A 9,645-nucleotide genomic window follows, 5' to 3' on the forward strand; every position below is an offset into this window, starting at 1 on the left:
AAACATACACACACAGTCAAACACACATACACACAGTCACACACACACACACACACACAGACAGATACACACTGACACAGACACACACAGACAGGCACACACACACAGACACACACATACACACAGCTGTGCTTATAGAGAGCATATGTGATCTATAAAACATCAACTATGTCCTTTTACAGATAAATTTACCTTGGTGGAGAGTGTAATGACTTACACACATCACGTGTGAATGTGACATTATACTCCTGAAATGTTATCGTTTTGTAAAACACTGTTAAGTCTTACACACACACACACACACACACACACACACACACACAAAAGACAAAGAGGCAATTCACCAGCACCTGTGTGTCTTACTGTTCTGATAGTAATAAAAACCATAAAATGTTTCTTTTTTAATGTTAGTAAATTTACCGTGAACAAACAGACATGTGGAATAATCTCTTTCTGTTCACTGACTTGGACTCACTCCTCTTCCCTCCCTCTCCCCCTTCCCTGCTTTCTTTATCTCTTGCCCCCCACCTCCGTTCTTTTTCAGAGCAACTTCTATGGGTCAGTGGCTCCAACAAGCCACCACCGTGTCCTCAGAGCCACAGAGCCCCGGCGGGCACATCATAGGCAGAACCGCCAAGTGGCAGGGCTGGTGCTGGCTTTGCCTGGGAGGGGCAGGGGCGTCCCAGACAAGACTTGTGGGCCCCCGCACAGATGGTACAAGGTGTCGGGCCACCGGGCAGGGGTTCCCTCAGTTCAGGGGACCAGGGGTGTGCTGGTCACCCAGAAGGGACTTCTGTGATGAGAGTCAGAGTCAGCTACTGGTGTGGGAATGGAAGCTGGATGCTGAGACATCGGACGACAGGCGTGGCCAGAAGCCAGCTGAGGCCGGGCCTGGAAAGGCGCTCTAGGGCAGCAGTGGCCGGGAAGCAGGGATCTGGAAGGCGGGGCAGCACATGCTTGGCTTTGTCCTGGGATGACGGGGTGCCCAAGTGGCTGCAGGAGTGACCAGGCGCTGGGCAGCCTCACATGGATGAGTCCCATGTAGTCCAGGTGGCAGGTACAGGGCCGGGCAGGGCAGAAGGCCAGGAGGCTGTCGCAATCCCACCCTGGTCTGCCCAGCCCACTTCCTGCAGCCCGGTCCTGCCGGCTCTCACCTCCCTCCCACCCCCTCTCCTATGGGCTCTGTCAAACCTGTAGAGGGAATTGGGAAACGGCTGTGTGGGGCCGGGGTGGGGAGGCTGAGGGGCACCCCTTCCTTCCTCTTAGTCACTGGGCCTCACTTTCAGCACATCTTCTCAGCCTTAGTCACCCACAGGACCGAGCCTTCCCCAGCACCCAGAGACCAAGGGCAGGGAGCCAAGCAAGCAGGGGTGCCTGGCCTCAAGTGGGTTGCCCGCTGCCCTTGGGCCCCCAGGATGTGCCAACCCTCCTGACCCTTGAACTGAATTCTCAGTGCTGGACTTTGGGCAGTGCTGACCACGGTGCGAATCCTGTCTCTCCCTGCGTGACCTTGGGAGAGTCACTTCCCTTCTCTGAAGCTCAGTTAACTTACCCAAACCAGGGGTAAGGGACTCTCTTCCGTGGGCGGATGGAGGCTGCGATGGCAGTTAGTTGTGCAGTAGGCTCGCGGGAAGCATTTTCATTCCTTTCCAGCATGTAAGGGAGCTGTGAGGCCCAGACCCTCCAGAGATGGTCCCTGGAGCCAGGACAAAGAAATATCCTTGAGACAATTAACTGCACCAATGCCACTGAGTAATATTGTGGGACTGTGCCCTGCCCTTGGAAACCAGAGTTTACACTCCAGTTTACACTCCCTGGCTTCCTGGGGTCACTGCTGACTGGGCTCTGGTCCGCAGGGAGTCCCTGAGCTCAACAGATCCTGCCAGAGGGCCTTTGCACAGCCAGTGCCCCCTCCACACATTCTTGCTACTCCCTCTCTCCCCACTCCCCGCCCGCAGATGGAATTAGCACCCAGAAGTGTGGCCAGGAGCACTGAGCACTGAGCACTGAGCACTGCCTTTAGAGTCTCCAGCAGAGGTCTAACCTAGTTTTTTGCAGCACTCCGGGGAAACTCTATTCCAAGAGTTAGCAGGAGACTCTCTAGACAAGATTAAACCTCATTCACATGAATAAAAACAGAAATGACAGACCCAGCAAAATAGCTCACTTGGATAGTGAGCTGTGCTGCCCTATGTGTGACTTGGGTCTGAGCCCGGCCCTCACTGCACTGAAGAAAGTTTCATGCTACGGTCCCCTCTCCCTCTGTCTCTCCTTCGCTCTCCCCCTCTCCCTTGGTCTCTCTTCCCTCTGTCTCTGCCTCTTTATCTAAAAACAAACAAACAAACATTACATTCAAGTTTAAAGAAATGGCAGCCACCTGACGCTTTGGTGGGTGTGCAGAATCAGGAGTGTGTCCAGGGAGCAGAGCCGAGCATGGACTCCCACTGAGACCCCCTCTGTCTCAGCTCAAGGAGGCTCGCCGTCTCCCCCCACACGTCACGGGAGGCTCTCCTCTCCAGGAAGGGCCGCCGACTCCCTTCTCCACATGCCGGAGGAATCTGGGATGCCCTGAAACTGCGTCATCGCATGGCTCCGCAGTGACTGGCTCACACGCCTTTCTGCCCCAGTGGACCAGATGCTGTCACCATGGCAACCCATCTTCCCAGCCAGCCTGGCCCGCAAGGTTGACTGGAGCACAGGGGTCAAATCACACGGACTGCGGATGAGAGCATGACTCTTCTTCCCCACTCTTTACTCCACACTCGCTTCCTGTGTTCCTCCACCCCCCCTTTTTTTCTTTACGGCTTTTCCTGAGGAATAATTCGCATTCCATAAAATCCACCTGTTTCAAGCATATGGTTCAATGAGTTAAAGTTGGTGTACACAATGATGGATATTCTTACCTATAATGTTGATGTTTGCAGGTGTAGCCAACTGCCCCCCATACCCGCCTGTCCCCTCGCACTCGGTCCCTAGCCCCGGTGATATGATTTCTGTCACTGACTTTTCTGGTCCTGGAACTTGACACAAATGAAGTCGGACGCTCTCTGTTCTTCGGCATCTGGCTTGCTTCTCTTCTCATTTTGAGCCCCCCCCACTTCATAGCATACGTCACTATAGATGTCCGCCTCAAGGGGGCTGGGCAGTGACTCACCTGGTTAGGCACACATAGTACTAAGCACAGGGATTCTCACAAGGATCCGGGTTCAAGTTCCTGCTCCCCACCTGCAGGGGGAGGCTTCACAAGTGATGAAGCAGGTCTTCAGGTGTCTCTCTGTCTCTCTCCTTCTCTGCCTCCCCTCCTCTCTCAATTTCTCTCTCTCCTATCCAATAACATGGAAAAAATGGCCGCCAGAAACAGTGGATTTGTAGGGCTGGCACTGAGCCCCAGTGACAACCCTGGAGGCAAAGAGCAAAAAACAGATGTGCACCTCACATCTAACCTTTTAGACTATTGCTGGCCAGGCGGGACCTCACAGCCAGATGTGTGTGTGTGCCTTGTGTGTTGTTTGCACAGTGAGAAAGGTGCTTAGTGGTACATTGTCCACAGCGTGTCCACTCACACACCCTGCGACATCAGTTTCCTCTTGGTACTGTTGGACGGTTCCCTATATAACACGCTCCTATTGGAGGGGATCTGGACTGGACCGATTTTTTTTTTTTTGCCTCCAGGGTTATTGCTGGGCTCAGTGCCTGCACCATGAATCCACCGCTCCTGGAGGCCTTTTTTTTTTTTTTCCCCTTTTGTTGCCCTTGTTGTAGCCTTGTTGTGGTTATTATTGTTGTTGTTGATGTTGATGTCATTTGTTGTTGGATAGGACAGAGAGAAATGGAGAGAGGAGGGGAAGACAGAGAGGGGGAGAGAAAGACACCTGCAGACCTGCTTCACCGACTGTGAAGTGACTCCCCTACAGGTGGGGAGCCGGGGGCTCGACCCAGGATCCTTACGCCCGTCCTTGAGCTTTGCGCCATGTGCGCTTAACCTGCTGCGCCACCGCCCGACACCTTTTTTTTTTTTCTTTTCTTTTTAGAAATCATGAAACAATGCTATTGTGATTTGCTTATTAGGTCACCAGACAGAGTGGTGTCACAGAGAAACTGTCAAGCAGGTTTTCAAAATGACCGCCATGTGCACGCCCACCAGCCACACACAAGGCTCCCTTTCCTCGGCACCCTCACTCACAGCCGGCGTAGTCCAAGTGGAGTGCGGTGGTGGAAGACAGTGGAGACCGTGAGAGCAGACCTCGCCCGGGCTCCTGGTCGCAGGCGGCAGGCTGCAGGCGCCGCAGTCTGTCATCAGCCAACAGGCTGTGTCGGCCACGGGTATTTCGCTGCCATGTAGTGTGTTGAGGGAATGAATGTCTTTCTGTTTCCGCTTTGCTGAGACTTGGTGTTGTGAACACACGTTGAGTTTTGTCAGATGCTTCCCTGCACCTGTTGAGATGGTTCCACGCTGCTCCAAGGGAGTAGCCCCTAACGAGGATGAATCTAGGCACCTTTTATGGGTGACTGGGGCAACGACACTGAGCTGATCAATCCTGGGCAACTCTGAACACAGCAGGAAATATTCCCTCCCTCTCCCCTCCTTTTCTTTCTCCCTCTTTCTCTTCTTCCCCTTCCTTCCTTCCTTCCTTCCTTCCTTCCTTCCTTCCTTCCTTCCTTCCTTTCCTTCTCCCTTTCTCTTTCTTTCTCTATTCCCCCCCCCCTCTCTCTGTCTCTCTCTCTCTCCAAAGCAGGGCTCAGCTCTGGCTTATGGTGGTGCAGGGGACTGAACTAGGGACGTTGGAGCCTCAGGTATAGAAGTCTTTTCTGGATAGACATTATGCTATCTCTTCCACTCTAAATACTTTCTCAAAAAATACTCTCTTTTCTTAGTATGCCTGAAACGAGGACCTGGGGTCATCCTTGATCTGGTCTTTCTGTTACTGCAGCTGAGATGTTTTCTCCGGTGACTCAAATGAGCTGAGAACCCTGTTTCCTTGGCTCACTTAGATGGTTTCATTTGAAGGGAAGAAGAAAAAAATCCTTTCTCATCTGTCTAGCCCTAACAACTCTTCTTAATTTCATAAGCCAATTAATGTTGATTATATAACCCTGCATACGCAGTGTAAACAATGAACATTTATGTAATACCGAGTGATGGTGCGTACTGTTTGCCAGATGCTGTTCTAAGCGTTTTATGCACATTGACAAAGTAAGATTCAGCTTGGACTGAGGCAGGTCCAGCCTGGCCATCCTTCCGCCAGTCTGGACTAGCAGGTATGGATGAAGCCGGCTGCCAGCTGCCAGGAGACAATATGCCTTTGCCACTGTAAAATGTCCTGACAAGTCCCTTCAGACCACGATAACTTTCTGTTCATTAAGAGATTCTGTGCTCTGGAATCCTCGACTACCAGGAACTTCGCTGCTACATGTACTGAGAGTAGGAGTTTTGGAGAAGGATGGAATTCAATGGTAAAACACTCCACACTTGCCTAGGGATTAAGTTACTTTAACCTGGAGAAGCGGCCCTTACTGCTGCTATTACTACCACTGCTACCACCACTACTACTACTGCTGCTGCTGCTGCTGCTGCTACTGCTGCTGCTGCTATGACCACCATTACTACTGTCATTACTACTGCTGCTATGACCACCATTACTACTATCATTACTACTGCTGCTATGACCACCATTACTACTGTCATTACTACTGCTGCTGCTATGACCACCATTACTACTGTCATTACTACTGCTGCTACGACGACCATTACTACTATTATTACTACTGCTACTATGACCACCATTACTATTATTACTACTGCTACTATGACCACCATTACTACTGTCATTACTACTGCTGCTACTACGACCACCATTACTGTCATTACTACTGCTGCTATGACCACCATTACTACTGTCATTACTACTGCTACTACTACGACGGCCATTACTACTATCATTACTACTGCTGCTATGACCACCATTACTACTGTCATTACTACTGCTGCTATGACCACCATTACTACTGTCATTACTACTGCTGCTATGACCACCATTACTACTGTCATTACTACTGCTACTACGACCACCATTACTACTGTCATTACTACTGTTGCTATGACCACCATTACTACTGTCATTACTACTGCTGCTATGACCACCATTACTACTGTCATTACTACTGCTGCTATGACCACCATTACTACTGTCATTACTACTGCTGCTACTACGATGGCCATTACTACTATTATTACTACTGCTGCTACTACGACGACCATTACTACTATTATTACTACTGCTGCTGCTACTATGACCACCATTACTACTATTATTACTACTGCTGCTACTACGACCACCATTGCTACTATTATTACTACTGCTGCTGCTGCTACTACGACCACCATTACTACTATTATTACTACTGCTGCTGCAGCTACTACGACCACCATTACTACTATCATTACTACTGCTGCTGCTGCTACTACGACCACCATTACTACTACCATTACTACTGCTGCTGCTGCTACTACGACGACCATTAATACTATTATTACTACTGCTGCTTCTGCTACTACTACCACCATTGCTACTATTATTACTACTGCTGCTGCTACGACCACCATTGCTACTATTATTACTACTGCTGCTGCTACGACCGCCATTGCTACTATTATTACTACTGCTGCTACTACGACCACCATTGCTACTATTATTACTACTGCTGCTGCTGCTACTACGACCACCATTGCTACTACTATTACTACTGCTGTTACTATGACCACCATTGCTACTATTATTACTACTGCTGCTGCTGCTACTACGATGACCATTACTACTATCATTACTACTGCTGCTGCTGCTACTACGACGACCATTACTACTATCATTACTACTGCTGCTGCTGCTACTACGACCACCATTACTACTGTCATTACTACTGCTGCTGCTGCTACTACGACCACCATTACTACTATCATTACTACTGCTGCTGCTGCTACTACGACCACCATTACTACTATCATTACTACTGCTGCTACTATGACGACCATTACTACTATTATTACTACTGCTGCTGCTGCTACTACGACCACTATTGCTACTACCATTATTACTAGTGCTGCTACTACTACTATTAGTACTACTGCTACCACAGTTACTACTGCTACTACCACTACTACTGCTGCTGCTGCTGCTACTACCATCACTACTACTACTGCTAACTACCATTACTACTACTGCTATTGCTGCTACTACTACCACCACCACATTACTACTAGTAGTAATATTACTACTACTACTATTACTGCTACTGCTACTACTACTATTACTGTTGCTACTACCACCACTTCTCTCCTTTTTTCGTTTGTTCTTTTCTACGAGAGCAATTTTTAGCTCTGGTTTATGGTGGTGAGAGTGACTGAGCCTGGCACTTAGGAGCTTCAGGCTCAAGTGACTCTTTGTACAGTAGACCCATTATATACAGTAGAACCATTATACTGTCTGCCCCACCCCTACAGCCCCAATTTCTAGTCCCAGCATAGATAGGGGATTTCAAAACAGAGAATGCCACATCTGTCTCCATTGTGTCATGTCAGGAAATAGGATTCACGGTCCCTTGACAGGGAGGCTGGATGTCAGTCCCATTCAGCAACACAGCTGTGCTTAGCTTGTGCTCTGAATCACTGCCTGACGCCATTCCCCTCCCCAGCCCACTCAGCCCCACTGCCTGACACCATTCCCTCCCCAGCCCACTCAGCCCCACTGCCTGATGCCATTCCTTCCCCAGCCCACTCAGCCCCACTTCCCTGACGCTCTAGAGCATCTTTACCTTCCTGACTCCTGACGGGAGCATCCCTCACTGCAGTGGGTTGACAAGCTTCACTTTGCTGGACTACAGGCTTGTTCAGATTTGTGTGTGTGCCATTGACACCAGAGCTATCACTGGTGCCTGCACGATGAATCCGTGCTGGCCATTTCCCCCCTTTCTCTATATTTGATAGGAGACACAGAAATTGGGATAAAGAAGGAAAGAGACAGAGAGACATCTGCAGTACTCACTGAATCTTCCCCCAGATGGGGAGCAAGGGCTTGAACCAGGGTCCTTGTGATCATGTGTGTGTTTAACCAGGTGCACCACTGCCCCCACCCCCAGCTTCTAAGTCTCAACTCAAGGTTGTCCTTGAACAACCCGGGCTGCCTGGCACCCCTTGTCTAGGGCTCTGCAGAAGTGCGTGTGCACCGGAGAAGCCGGAGAACGTGGTGACACGCTGCCAGCTGGTCCCCGTCTGCCAGGGTTTCTTATGTAGTAGGTCTGAGTGGGAACTTTGGTTTTTAAAGAGTTATGAGAGAGAGGAGGAGAGAGAGAATCAGCATGACTCTGGCACATGCAGTGCCAGGGAGTGAACTCAGGACCTTCTGCCTGAGAGTTCGGTGCTTTATCTACTGCACCACCTCCTGGGCTGCTGAATGGGAGCTTTGCAAGTTGCACTTTTAGCAAATTGCCAGATGACGCTGACGCTTCTGGCTCCAGGAGACCATGCCTGAGGAACACAGCAATGCATACATTCTTTCTTTAATTTTTAAAACGTATTTATTTATTTATTTATTCCCTTTTGTTGCCCTTGTTTAAAAAAATTTAGTTATTTATTCCCTTTTGTTGCCCTTGTTGTTTTTTTAATTGTTGTAGTTATTACTGTTGTTGTTATTGATGTTGTCGTTGTTGGATAGGACAGAGAAGTGGAGAGAGGAAGGGAAGACGGGGGGAAAGATAGACACCTGCAGACCTGCTTCACCGCCTGTGAAGCGACTCCCCTGCAGGTGGGGAGCCGGGGGCTCGAACCGGGATCTTTACACTGGTCCTTGCGCTTTGCGCCACCTGAGCTTAACCTGCTGCTACCGCCCGGCTCCTGATACATACATTCTTACATACAGCCTTTTCTGGGGCTCTGCCCTCTGGGTGCTTATTTATTTTGAGTGTGACTGAGAGGGGATGGGGAAAGAGAGAGGGAGAGCGACAGACATCTGCATCACTCAGTTGTAAAGAGAGAGAGAGAGACAGACACCTGCATCACTCAGTAAAGAGAGAGAGAGAGCGACAGACACCTGCATCACTCAGTAAAGAGAGAGGGAGAGAGACAGACACCTGCGTCACTCAGTGGGAAAGAGAGAGAGAGACAGACACCTGCATCACTCAGTAAAGAGAGAGGGAGAGAGACAGACACCTGCATCACTCTGAGAAAGAGAGAGAGAGAGAGCAACAGACACCTGCATCACTCAGTAAAGAGAGAGAGAGAGTGACAGACACCTGCATCACTCAGTGGTAAAAACTTCCGCCCCTGCAGGTGGGGGCTGAGCACTTCCACCTGGGTCCTTCGCACACTTTGAGGTAGAAAAAGAGAGGCAGACAGGACAGACACCACAGCACCAGGCTCCCTTCAGTGCCTAGCACTCCCATGAATCAGTGGGGGCTTGGTCACATGGCTGACAGAGAAATCACTCTCCCAGGCTGGTTATTGAATATCTCCCTGGACACCATCCTCAGTATTTTAACATAGCAGGGTTGTAAGGATTAATGACAAGTTTATAAGGAATTCAATCCAATACTAAACTCAATAGATTTAAATTGATACGATTATTTTGAAGTGATCTACTTATGTCCTCAAAT

At 49.5% G+C, this 9,645-nt stretch overlaps 1 long non-coding RNA gene across 1 annotated transcript; it reads right to left on the bottom strand.

Annotated features, from left to right (window-relative positions):
- Positions 1-443: 443 nt before the first annotated feature.
- On the bottom strand, positions 444-3,071 carry LOC132541171 (uncharacterized). Its single transcript, XR_009552343.1, has 3 exons — positions 2,378-3,071; positions 1,553-1,696; positions 444-1,191 (listed from the first exon to the last, which is right to left on the bottom strand). It is a non-coding gene; the product is annotated as an uncharacterized LOC132541171 (long non-coding RNA).
- Positions 3,072-9,645: the final 6,574 nt, after the last annotated feature.

Source organism: Erinaceus europaeus, chromosome 11 (genome assembly GCF_950295315.1).
Source record: "Erinaceus europaeus chromosome 11, mEriEur2.1, whole genome shotgun sequence".
NCBI lineage: Eukaryota > Metazoa > Chordata > Mammalia > Eulipotyphla > Erinaceidae > Erinaceus > Erinaceus europaeus.